At 42.8% G+C, this 13,736-nt stretch overlaps 1 protein-coding gene across 2 annotated transcripts in view; it reads left to right on the forward strand.

The window, feature by feature from the left end:
- ZC3H8 (zinc finger CCCH-type containing 8) overlaps positions 1-1,558 on the forward strand; it is a 37,429-nt gene extending 35,871 nt beyond the window's left edge. The window contains exon 10 of one of the 2 annotated variants that reach the window (XR_013967358.1): positions 733-1,323. The gene's annotated coding sequence lies outside the window, so the exon portion shown is untranslated. Of the gene's footprint in view, positions 1-732 lie in introns of both variants that reach the window. The other variant, XM_080812739.1, reaches the window with a different exon arrangement.
- The last annotated feature ends 12,178 nt before the right edge of the window (positions 1,559-13,736 follow it).

Below are 13,736 nucleotides of genomic sequence, written 5' to 3' on the forward strand. Positions count from 1 at the left end.
AACAAATAAATAAAATCTTTTTAAAATAATAATAATAGAATAGCACCTTTAAAAAAAATTTCCTTCTTGTGGTTTCAGATTTATATTGTAACTGGGAATTTGGTTGCATTTGCTTTTAGTATGTGTTTGCTCACCACTTTATTTTTTAGCTTTTCTGAATAAGTTTTAGCTTTTCTCATGTGGAGTATATAATGTGGTTGGATTTTGTTCTATGAGCCAAACGTAAAATCCTTTACTTCTTTTGATAAGTGAATTAAACCCATTCAAACCCGTTTGGGTTCGTTTCTATCATTTTATAGTATAGTTGCTGTGTAAATTATGTTACATTTGTGTGTTTTCCCACTATGATGCATTTTCTTGTTTTTCTCTTTTATACACTTTGCTTTCTTCATCTCCTTTTTATCCTTTTGTTCTTTTTCCACTTTTATCCAATAAATCTTAAGTTTCCATTAAAATCTCTCCTGTCTTGTAATATAGTTTACATTTTTGATATGATCTCTTTTTTGTATCATTTCTGAGGTCAGTCAACTCTTGTTTCATTACTTGCATTTTTTGGTTCAATTTTTGTCTTAGTTTTTGAATTTTAATTCAGGATATTTAATTCAGTTTGGATTTTTGTGTTATAGTTTACTGCTGCTGCATGGCTTTTTGTGGGGAAGGGAGTAGGGGTGGATAAGTTGGTAATTTTCACTGGCTGATGTGTTTTGTTGTCTTTTTTTTTTTTTCCTGTAGTTTTGTATAGATAAAGAATACTTATGCCTACGCCCGTTCAAGACTGTTGATTTGGAGTGGTTTACAAGAGTCCTCATTTAAAGCGCCCTCTTGTGTCGGTATGATGTTGTGCATCTTCTTTAATGGATGGTGCGGAGGGGACAGAATCTAGTGTACGAGTGAGGGAATTAGTCTTCACCAAGATATTCCAGCCGGTGGAACAAGAAGGGAGCATATATGGCAGAGATGCTGGCTGGCAGGTCAACGTTGTGGTACTAAATTGCAGAAGTCTTTTCTGATTGAGTTTTGTCAATAAAATAGGAAGAAAGGTTAAGCTGAGTGAGGATGGATGAAGAAATATAGGAGATGGAAGAGAGAAAACTGTTAAGTTTCTCTAAGAAGACACTAGGATAATAGGTAGATGATGACTATATGGTTAGATCTTTTCATGTCATTAAATACATTTGCAACATATTTTTAATGGTTGCTCATAATTTTGTTTTATGGCTTAAATTATGGTTTTGTGATTTTTTTTTAAACCACTTTCCTGTTTTTCCCAATATCTTACTATTGTAAATAAAATGGAACAATGCCTCTTGCTATGCCATTCCTATACTTGGAGTTCTTAATTTTTTTTTTTGTTAAGGCATGAGAATGGTTATATTTTTCGTTGGTTCGTAAACTGTAGTAAAATTGTACACTTGTGTAAAATGTAAATTTTAGAAGTGTGATGATATGTTTAACATGATAGTCAAAAGCAAAATTCTCCAAGCATAAATCATGAGATCCTAAATATGCACTTTTATATAGTGGTACTGATTATTATTAGAACAATACTGGAAGACTGAAACTGTCATCATCGTATTGTTTTATTGGTGGGAAGAATAATAGCATCACTGACTTGCTGTATACAGAGTATACCAAAGGTAACAAATTTTTAGCAAAGTTCCATTTGAAAATATGAGTCAGTTACTTTGCTTGTAACGTAATCCTGCTAAAGCAAGAAGGAGAATTGTGCATACTTCCAGCAGAGGTTTATCAGACAAGGCCTAGGGAGGGAAGAAACCAGGATAGTTCTTGGGCCATTAGCATTGGCAGTCTGTGAGCTAGGAGGGAGTCATCTCTTCATGCCCCAAGGTTGCTTGGTTCACTCCCTGGCAACGGTTAGGGAGGAGGGTAAGATGATGCACTAGAAGCTGCCAGAGGAAGTGACAGAGGAGAGAGGCTAAGTTGATATTTCAGAAGGATCCATTACAAAAGTCTTTAATAATTTAATGAAGTTGTGCAGAGGAGCGATTATATTACCTGTAAAAATGATACTTTCTATTTTTTAAACATCATATACAATTCAGAGGATTTCCAGATCCTGTCATAGCTCACAATTTTAGAAGGGCAATTTTATAGCAAACCTGTATGTAAGTTAACATTGGTCAGCAATAAGCTAGCACTTGTGCACACTTATCATCTGTGGGCACTGTGCTATTTTATTTAAACTGTTTAACTTTCTTATTTAAGCCATATTACTCTATGAGATAGATAATGGGATCAAAGGCATAGGGGAATATAAGGGAATAAATGGGAACATTTACCTTCTATTTTTTCTATTTCCATGAACCATAAAAATACTTATATTTGATCTTCTATGACAGTTTAACAGTTTATTTCTGTTAGGGTCCGTAATCAAAGGAGCGAGACTGATAGAAAGCGAAGGTCAAGCAAAGCTTTATTTCACGACAAGCATCGAGAATCAAACCGACTGGTCGGGGCCATCTCTTACAAAGAGGCGACCCCTCCCAGCCTCACAGACTATCTTTTATAGAGGTGGTTGAGCCTGGCTATACACAGGTGGCCAATGAGATTGCAATACACAGAGAAAACTGCACAGTCATGCTAGGTCAGCAACACACAGAGAAGACTGCACAGTCATGCTAGGCCACACACAGGTGGCCAATTGAATTTCAATTTACCCTAGTAGATATATGCACGCCCCACTGATTGGATGTCTCCACCTGGCCTGACCCGCCCTTGTATCTGGGCTTTGCAAGTAAGTTCCTCTGGGAGGGGCAGGGTCAATCTAAGTTCACTGCATAAACACAAAATGGTTCCCTCTGGCTAAGTAGGCCCTTATATTTCCCCCCTTTTCTTTGGAGATTAGTCAAATCCTTGACTTTTCAGCTAGTTCTATGTTCTCCTGTTATAAGGGGTTATATTGAACATGTAAGACTAACATTTTTATCGCTCTGATTTTCTTTTGTACAAATGACATTAGGGCGTTTATAATGGAGGGGCCAAAAAGTAACATTAGTGCAGTCAGCTGATGAGTTAGGCATTCACCGCTTTGTATAACCTTTTCCATTTTTCCTAATTCTGTTCATCTAATTTCCCACCTATACTTTTTTGTCTTATGAGGTGACTCAGAAGCTCTTACACAAACAGGTAACAATAGGAGCAACAATGAACTCATAGTCTTTTGAGTCTTAGCTTTAGTCCACGGTCAGTGGGGTCCATTGGCTGTGGCTTCCATCTCTGGGGGGTGTCCTCATCCTCAGCTCGTTTGATGTGACCCACGTGAATGCAGGCCCTGATGCCTTCTACTTTTATTGCTGTGGGGGTGGTCAGGATGACAGTAAATGGTACCTTCCAGTGAGGCTCCAGGTTTCCCACTTGATGGCGGCATATCCAAACGAAGTCCCCAGGTTGGTAAGGATGTGGTTCCACCTCCATCTCCGTCTCAGTGTGGGCAGTTCGGATCCCTGTGTGGGTTCTTCTTAAGACAGACTGTAATGCCTGCAGTGACTGGAGTACAGACTGATCAGTCATTTCTGCTAGGGCAACCTCTTTTACCCGAGGGCAGAGCTGGAGGGGGGGCGGGGGTCTCCCGAACATTATTTCAAATGGGGTCACCTTGTTTAAGTAGGGTGTACATCGCGCCCTGAGGAGGGTGAACGGAAGGAGATCCACCCATCCACCTCCAGTCTCCAGAATTAGCTTTGTCAAGGTCTCTTTAAGAGTCCGGTTCATTCTCTCTACTTGCCTGGAACTCTGGGGCCGGTAGGCACAATGTAGTTTCCAATTAGTGCCCACAGCTTGGCCAATGCCTGTGAGACTGAACTCACCAATGCAGGGCCGTTGTCTGACCCAATTGCAAGAGGCAGCCCAAACCTAGGAATTATTTCTTCTAATAGCTTTTTGGCTACCACTCCTGCCGTCTCATGTTTGGCGGAAAAAGCCTCTACCCAGCCTGAAAAGGTATCTGCAAAAACTAACATATACTCGTGACCATATTTTCCGGGTTTCATCTCTGTAAAATCTATTTCCCAATAAATTCCTGGTTCCTTACCTCTTTCTCTTTTCCCTCTTCCCATTCTAGTTCCTTCCACATTAACTGCCTGGCATTGAGCACATCTATCAACTACATCCTGAACCATATGCCCTAATTTAGAAACCTGGAACTGCTTGCCTATAAGCTTCTTGAGTTTGCGTGTCCCCAAATGAGTACCCTGATGTATCTCGTCTACTAACTTCTTACCTAGTCTTTGAGGAAGAATTAACTTTTTAGTCTTAGCCCAATCCCCTTCATAGTCTAATTTAGCCCATTTTTGTAAATATTTTAAATCTTCCTCTGAATAGTCCTGTTTTTCTGGTAGGGCTGGAGCCGAGAGTGTAACCAGCTCTCGCACTGTTTCTTGGGCTGCTTGCTTTGCAGCTTGATCTGCTAATTGGTTTCCTTTTGAAATCAGATCAGTCCCCTTTTGGTGTCCTGGGCAATGCATAACGGCCACCTCTTTTGGGTCCCAAATAGCCTGGAGGAGAGCCAGTATTTCTCCTCTGTTTTTAATTCCTTTTCCTTCTGCTGTTAATAGGCCCCTTTCTTTATAAATAGCCCCATGTATATGGAGAGTAGCAAAGGCGTACCTGCTGTCCATATAGATGTTGGCTGTTTTACCTTTGGCCATCTGCAGTGCCTTGGTGAGTGCAATCAGCTCCGCTTTTTGCACTGAGGTTCCATGTGGCAGGGCTGCCCTCCAGAGTTCCTGCTTAGGGGAAACCACCACAGCCCCTGCATACCTCTTTCCATTGAGCATGTAGCTACTCCTGTCTGTGAACAGAGTCATCTCCGCATCTGGGAGGGGAATGTCTCTGAGGTCCGGCCTTACTCCTGTGACTTGGGTTAGGACTTCCCCGCAGTCGTGTGGGTGGTCAGCCAGCTCCTCTGGCAGCAGCATGGCTGGATTTAGCACCATTGGGGGCCGGAAGGTCACTCTTGGTTCGTTGAGGAGGAGGACCTGATATCCCATCACTTGGGCGTTTGTCATCCATCAGACTGGTGGAGTGGATTCCAGAGAAGGCCCTTGATAGCATGGGTGGTGGTCAAGATGAGATTTTGACCCAAAGTCAATTTACTTGCATCCTTGACCAGGAGGGCCATAGCAGCAATTATGCGGAGGCAAGGGGGGAACCCAGCTGCTACTGGATCTAGTTTCTTGCTAAGATAGACTACTGGCCTTTGCCAAGACCCCAGAGTCTGAGTCAAAACTCCTTTGGCCACTCCTGCTTTTTCATCCACATACAAGTGGAAGGGCTTGGTAACATCTGGGATGGCCAATGCTGGGGCACTCAGTAAGGCTGTTTGTATTTCCCGAAATGCTCCTTTTGCCTCAGCTGTCCACTCTTATCATAGTGAGCCCCCCTTTTGCCAATTCGTAGAGAGGTCGGGAAATCTCTGCAAACCGCGGTATCCACAACCTACAGTAGCCCACCGTCCAAAGAAACTCCCTCACTTGTCGGGACATTGTGGGGCGGGGGTATCGGGTGATCATCTGTTTCCTGAACTCAGACAGTAAATGCACTCCCTTATGGAGATCAAAGCCTAGATAAGTGGCATGGCTCTGACAGAGCTGTGCTTTCTTTGCTGACACCCGATACCCTTTTCCTGCAGAGTCTGTAAGAGAGCTCTCATCCCGCACAAACATGACTCATAGTCCTCAGCGGCTACTAGCAAGCCATCAACATACTGTAACAGAGTGACTCCTGGGTTGGAGGTTCTGTACTCACGCAAATCCTCGTGTAGGGCCTCGTTGAAGATGGTGGGTGAATTCTTGAACCCTTGGGGAAGTCTTGTCCAGGTGAGCTGGCCTTGGAATCCTTCCTGTGACTCCCTTGCTAAAGATATGCAGAAAAATGCATCTTTGAGATAAGTAATGATGAAAATTGGGCTCCTGTGTCCACCAGAAAGAATCAGTTGATTTCCCCTCCACTTCAATTTTTACCTGAGGTTCGGGAAGGGCCCCTTCAGTCTCTGGTGGCCAGCATTGCCGTCTTTATTTTGGGGTACTCCCTGGCCCAGTGTCCTTTTTCCTTACAGTAAGCTCACTGATTTGAAACTAAGTCTTCCTGCCTGCCTTCTCCGTGCTTAGGCTTTTCCTTCCATTTACCATTCCCTACCTGCCTCATGTAATGCCAAAACCTTCCTCCTGTGCATCCCTGTTGTTAAACACCTTTTCTGCTATTCCCACTAACTCAGCCAGATTCTTACCTTCAAATCCTTCAATTTTCTGAAGTTTCCCCCCTATATCTGGGGCTGACTGACTGGCAAAAGCAAGATGGTTTAAACGAGCTATCGTAAACTTCCCTGAAGTTTATCTCAAGTTGTTTAGCTTAGGTAAACAAACATTTACTTTTACATCTCTGTAAGTTACAGATAACGTAAGAAAAAGTTTCCCTAGTCTGGAAGAGCGAACATTACAGAACCAGTAATGTTTAAAATAAGACAAGACATCAAGAGATACAACATTATAATCTTTCAGTTCATCTAGTCCCATGTTACTAATTCTGGTTTAGTCCAAATGCAGCTTTTACTTCTGTAAATTCTTACCCATTTCAGTTCCAGGATTTCAACATATCAGACCTGTATTTGTCCTGAAAGTCTCTCATATGAATTTCCTTTAAGGTGGGAGTCATTTTACAAGAGAATTATAACAATTACAGATGACAAAAACTCAGAATAGATATGGTTAAATATCAAATGATGACCCTATCAAAACATTAAAACTTTAGAAAATGTATAGAACCTCTAGAGTAATTACAGCATTTACCCAAATGTAACCCAAGGTTTATCATTGGTTTAGCAGTACTCCCTGAGTAACTTAGCATATCAAGGAAAAAGCCTTATGAGCCAAAGAGATCTCATTTACAATTCTGGGTGGACAAAGAGAAAACCATTTACATTTTCTTAAAACCATCTCAATCTCTAGTGAAGACTAGAGATTATTAACCAATTATGATATTAACCAATTGTGAACTGTTACAACAGAATTCTTAGAAGGCAAATATATGAATCAGTTAAGCACAAAACATGTTTACCAACAGATTTCAAAAGCACAAACCCAGTTCCAGCAACCAGCGCTCTAGCATTTTATCCCATTTGGTTAAGACCTAGATGTCCAACAAATTTAATTCCATTTGTCATTCAAGCAACCCTTCACAGTTTCGGGTTACCAAAGACTTTGAGAGCTACTTTAACAATTACCCATTAAAACCCTGAGACAGACAATTAACCATCAGTTTTAGTCATCTCTTTGCTAACAGATTTCACGTTCCACCTGGGCCCACTCCACTTCAGATGCCATGCTTTCCCGCCAGCAAGGGGGAGGGGCTAGGCAGTCCACATCGGGCCAGAGAAGACAGGAACTTCCCCGAAACAAAGGGGGTTTTGGCAGCTGCTTGGGAATATTCCCTAAAGTCTCTGTCTCGAGTTAGACTAACCAGAGTTGGCTCCAGTTATAGCCATTACAAGTCAGAGTCCTCTCATTCTCTGCTTGCCCCATTTCTTCAAACACAGCAAACAACACAATAGACAACAAAAAGACAAGACAAAGACAACCGCAGGCCTAGCGGTCCTGCCACCGGTGGGGACTTTCTAGGGGAACTCAAACTCCCTGACCACCTAGTGGGACTCGAACCCCCTGACTGCCTAGGGGGACTCGAACCCTTGGTGACCGCCTAAGGGGACTCGAACCCCCCGGCGATCTACCAGTGAAAGTAAGGGGTGTCCCCACATCCACTCCAGCCCTGGGGAGCATGGCTGCGTCCAGCTTCTCCCTGATGGGCCATACCCTGGAGCTCCGCAACCAGACAGACAGGATCCCGAGATTACCTCCAGAGGCTTTTTCCAGAAATTCTGATGCTGGCTCAGTTCTTGTTGTTTGATCCAGGACGAGCCCCCAGTGTTAGGGTCTGTAATCAAAGGAGAGAGACTGATAGAAAGCGAAGGTCAAGCAAAGCTTTATTTCACGACAAGCATGGAGAATCAAACCGACTGGTCGGGGCCGTCTCTTACAAAGAGGCAACCCCTCCCAGCCTCACAGACTAACTTTTATAGAGGTGGTTGAGCCTGGCTATACACAGGTGGCCAATGAGATTGCAATACACAGAGAAGACTGCACAGTCATGCTAGGTCACACACGGGTGGCCAATTGAATTTCAATTTACCCTAGTATATATATGCATGCCCCACTGATTGGATGTCTCCACCTGGCCTGACCCACCCTTGTATCTGGGCTTTGCAAGTAAGTTCCTCTGGGAGGGGCAGGGCCAATCTAAGTTCACTGCATAAACACAAAGTGGCTCCCTCTGGCTAAGTAGGCCCTTACAATTTCCTTATAATGTTACCTCATGTACAGTTCAGTACTGGTGAGGTATAAATGTTTACATGTAAAGTTCATGTATGAGAAAAAGACAATTTTATATTCCAAATGACACTACCCATCTCAGTTGTAAATTTAGGAGACCAAGCAGAGGTTTGAGGGATTGAGAAGTCAGAGAAGTTAAAAAAAAGAAGCTCTTATTTTACAACTCCTATCTTGATGAGGCAAACATATTTCTGTCAGTGAAATCTCTTAACTTTGTTAAATCAAGTTGAAGAGAGACCTGTTCTCCCCAGTGTGCCCTTCATAGCTAAGGCAGCCATTAGGCTGTGAGTGTCTTACATCTTGGTTATTATTGCATCCTAAGGCGCACTCTCCTGCCTCCATTTTCCGCTTTTGGCTCTCTAGTTTACTCTCTTTTCCTCAGTGAGAGCCCATTTCCCAGTGTCCTGCTTCAACCGTGCCCACCCCCCACCCCGAGCCGTACCAAATCAAGATCCATTTGTCCGTCAGTCTTCAGTGCCCTGTGGTATGGCCGTCTCAGCTGTACCATGTTTAGTTCCTGCTACCGTGTGCTCCTCGCTGCTGCTCCTCTTGGTTTCTTCCTATGATGGAAATGTCCCTGACCCTTGATGCAGTTCCAGGCAGGTACATGAGTACTAAAACCAGAATCAGTAAAAAAAAAAAAAAAAAAAAAAAAAAAAGATCTGGACCAGAAGAAATGTAAGACCATTGTGATAGGAAAATCTGTACATGGATTTCTGCATCATTTGGCCAGCATGGTTATCTTGGCTATATTAAATTTATCTCTGATCTTTTTTAGAGCTGAAACAAAAAGGATGATGTGGTTATCTCTTTAACCTCTCATTATCAGAAAGGAGGTGGGATATAAAACACCTCTCCTAACAATTCATGTAAATAATCTTATGTGGGGTCCACTTCATGAGTAGAATGAACACAATTTTCATTTCTAAGATTCTGTGTGGCAGGTTTCATATAACTTTTTTTTGTGGTCAGTTGCTAAAAGCCACAAGACAGTAAAACTCAATTTTTTTCAGTTGGTATGATAATGGAAGTCAAGTGGGTAGTCTTTTGGTGTTTTGATTTGATCTCGTTGTAGAACTTAAGGAATTCAGACCCAGAGGTATTAAATGACTTGCCAGTTGTCTCAGTAGGCTTCTTGACTTCCAGCACAAGAGTTTCACTCCATTGACTGGTTTTGCTAAGCATAACCACTGGAGGGTTGCTTTCAAAGATTTCTTCTGAGCTCTTGCTTGTTGAGATCAAAATACTATGACTTGGTGATCTGGCCTACGGGATATGGGGCTCATACTGACAATTAGAAACATAAATGCCACATTTGGGGTTTAAGGAGATCAGAATATCTCAGGTTAAAGACCTGCTGAATGCTAGGATTATACATATGAAATCCTTTTTAATAGCTGTTATAATCCTATAATAGGGATTATTATAGCAATAGTCATTGTTATTATTTACAGACAAGAAAACCATATTTATAAGAAGGCATTACCTGCCCTGAGTCTCCATAGCTTATCTGCTTAGTTGCATACCATCACCTGTGTTTTCTCCCTTTTCTAACAGAATTTCGGTTTTGCTTAGGTGTCCTTTCCTCCTCCATTTTATCATCTTGCTTTGTAGATGGTGGGCTCTGGCTTAAACCCTTAAGGTTGTATCAACAAAGATCTAAATTGTGGTTCTCAACCTTGGCTTAGCATTGGAATCTTTTTAAAGGGAAACTTAAAAAACACTCACACACACAAACACAAAACACAAAACAGTGATGCCTGGGGCCTACTCTCAGAAATTCTGATTTTCTTTTGGCGGTAGAGGGGGGCAGGGTATAGGGAGGCCTGGGGTGCAGACATGAGATTTTTGGTAGCTCCCAGGTGATTCTAAAGCATAGCCAAGGTTGAAAACCACTGGTCTCAACAACTAATGGAAGTGCCCATTCTTGCCAGTAGCTGGTTTAGGCTTGAAATATGAATCCGTGTCCTTAGTGTACACTTACGGGAAAGTTAACCTCTCGAGACACACAAGGAGGTTAGACATTGCCATGTCTAAATATGACACCAGAACCCATACAGCTGTCTTACGACCTCAAGGGGAGCTAGCTTACCAGCTGAAGGTGACAGAGAAGGAAGCTGGGTCCTTGATAACAACTGACCCATGGAATTTCTCAGTCTTAGGAGATATCAACCTTCACATTTTGTGTTATACTACATGAGAAATACATTTTCTTTACTCTATAAACCATTTTGATTCGAGTTCCCTGTTACCTGCAGCCAAAGGCAAGCTTGATAAGTGTGAGTCAAGAATCAAACCTCCATTCATCTGTCCATGTTCATGTTTCTCCCCTGACCACCTTCTTCACTGAAGACAGTGTTCCTTCAGGCGTGGAGCAATAACTGGGAAGGAAGAGGTATATTTAAAGGAAAGGAGAAAATGTATATTTTGGGTCTGGAGGGATAAGATGCCCAACTCAATTCAAAGTGGGGTTGATTCCCGTAAAATTTGTAACACTCTCCACATGATTTAAAAATAAACTAAGAAAAAAGGGCATATCTTTAGTTGCTATGTGTCATTCTGAGATATGTGTTTATTTTCATAGTTAATATCTCTGTATTTGGAATGTATTTTACGGTTGATGGAATATCACATTTTACTCAGCAGGTTATTTTTTCTTATTGGTGCATAAAAAATGATGGATCTTACTGTTAAGTTAGTGACATTTAGATTTGATTGAATGTAATTTTTAAATTGAATTTATTTATGTATATAGTCGAAAGTTTACTGTGAGATAAACTTACGAAATTTATTTTGGATTAATAAATTATGAAAACATAAGATATTTTTTATGAAAAAGAGTGGTTCCCTGTCTCTGAACTTCCCCTCCCCTCTTTGTGGTAGGCAGAATTCTAACATGGCTCCCAAGATTCTTTGCTCCTGGTGTACACGACCTGTTTAACCGCTACCCTCTGGGCATTACTGTGTGATGGATTTCACTCCCATGATTATCTTACAGTATGTGTCAAAGATGAAGTGGTTTTACTTCTGAAATGATTGAAGTCTTAAATCAGTTGGCTTGGAGTTTAATCAAAAGGGAGATACTCCCAGGCGAGCCTAAGCTATAATCATATGAACCCTTAAAAGTGACTGGGTCCTGGGGCACCTGGGTGGCTCAGTTGGTTAAGCAACTGCCTTCGGCTCAGGTCATGATCCTGGAGTCCCGGGATCAAGTCCCACATCAGGCCCTCTGCTCATCAGGGAGCCAGCTTCTCCCTCTGCCCCTCACCCCTTTCATGCTCTCTCTCTCTCTCAAATAAATAAAATCTTAAAAAAAAAAAAAAAAGAAAAAGTGACTGGGTCCTTCCTGAAGCCGAAGATTAGAATGGAGCTTCTCCTCCTGGCCTTGAAGAAATAGGTTGCCATGTTGTGAAAGGGCCATGTGTCTAGAGCCGAGAACAACGCTTGAATGGTGCAGAAGCAGCGAGAACTCAGTCTTTATAAAACCCCAAGTTATTGAAATCTGCCAACCAGAATGAATGAATTTGGAACAGGTATTCCGGGCTCATTTTGTACATTCCCACCCCAGCCTTCAAATCCACCGTTTCTCTAAGGAGCTCCGATTCCTTTAATGGAGACTAGTATTTATAATCCAGGATGTAGGCGCTGGGTATGATTCTTGCTTTGGCGTCTGGTCAGATGAAGACAGGCCCTGAGAACACAGATCGAAAAGTGACAGTCTGGTGGGGAATGGGGCTTCTGAGGAGCCCAGAATCTGGCCTACCCACTCCGGGGACCACTAGGGTTAGGGCTCTGGTTTTTGCAGTGACTGTAGTTGTGGGGCCGTAGGTCTTCAAGGCGACTGTGGGACTGGGGAGAGGAGAACGACATTAGGGCAAATCACTGCCACAAGGCATTTTACCAAGATTCAGCTGTTTTTCTTGAGTAAATTCTCTCTCTTGTAAGCCTTTAATTTCCAGAATTCTGAAAAAATTGGTTTTGACTGTTTTTGCCATTTCTCTCATGCTTATGGAGCGGTGGATTTTCAGAGATCCTTAGTCTGCCATTCCAGAAGTAGAAACTGTGGTTCACTTTTAAGTATTGTTTGACATCATAATACCTTCTGTCCCCCGACCCGCTCCTGTCTGCACTTTAGAGATATTTATTTGTGACTGGTATGGAGACTGAATGTGTGCCAGCTTCTAGTCCTTTTATTTCAGAATTCCCCCTTTCCTGCCTTGCCGTCCAGGGACTCCTCTTTCTGGCAGGATGCTCCTTGTTCCTGAGTATCTGGGACCTTCTCTCCTGTTCCAGATTTGTAACTACCTTTTTTAAGAGTTCCACAGAAGTGGTCTTATTTACCAATTCACATAAGCCTTAGATAAATATAAGTTTTCTATCCCAGCTGTGTCCTATGCAAAAATACTTCAAATTTATTTGCCTGCGTGTGTTGCTTGGCAGGTATATTCGTTACATAATAATATAAACTAGACTTTAATCTTGGACTTCCTGAGCAAATCTGTGCTTCGGCCCCATATCTGCTGACACACCAGCTCTTTTCAGCTTTCTGTAGGCCCACGGACTGCAAGCCAATTTAAACTTCCTCGCGTAGCTGAACTCTGTTAGGTGAACCCGGAATCAACAGAAATGCTCCTTATTTCAGCCAAACGCGCATAAAACAGTCATTTCAGTCCATGAAGAGGGAAAACCTGGTCCCCGTGAATTCCTGATTGTCTCAGAGGCTGAATGCCTGTCCTTGTGCAGCCGTGAAGGGTTCTATGTTCTCCCCAAGCTGGGGAGATGATGTGCGCGGCCCCTCCGGAAACAGAAACCTCCCCAGCCTCCCTTGGCCCCTGCCACTCCTGCCTGCCAAGCTGCAGGGCTATGTTCTTTGAGATGCTCTCCAGCTAAATCAGGACCAGGAAAGAGAAGAGAGTCACCCTGATTTTTTAAATGGGATGTGTAGCGACCCCTGCCCCAATCTGGGGGCCAAAAGGCAAGACAGAAGAGGGTGCCCTATAACAAATGGGGGGACGCTGCTGGTACCCATGGCCACCATTTTGTTAAAGCTCAGCAGGACACTAGAGCTGTGCCCGGCGTGGTATGGGAGCTACGTAAAGGATTGTGACACAGGCCTCCTGGGCCCACCCTCCGAACAGCAAGCCTCCTTTCTTCAGCCCCCAGGTCCAATCCCAGGATTGGAAAATAGGGGCTTAGGACCTCAGTCATGCCTGCGGGTGTCATTCTCCTTGCTGACAAGGAGAGGCCTGGCCCACATCTCTGTGGTTAGGGGACAGCTTTAGTGAACGCCAGGCACAGCACCCTTCACCCTCGACTCTCTTCTGGGCTCAGCAT

The sequence above is a fragment of the Martes martes genome, assembly GCF_963455335.1.
Source record: "Martes martes genome assembly, chromosome: 9".
In the NCBI taxonomy this organism is placed as follows: Eukaryota; Metazoa; Chordata; class Mammalia; order Carnivora; family Mustelidae; genus Martes; species Martes martes.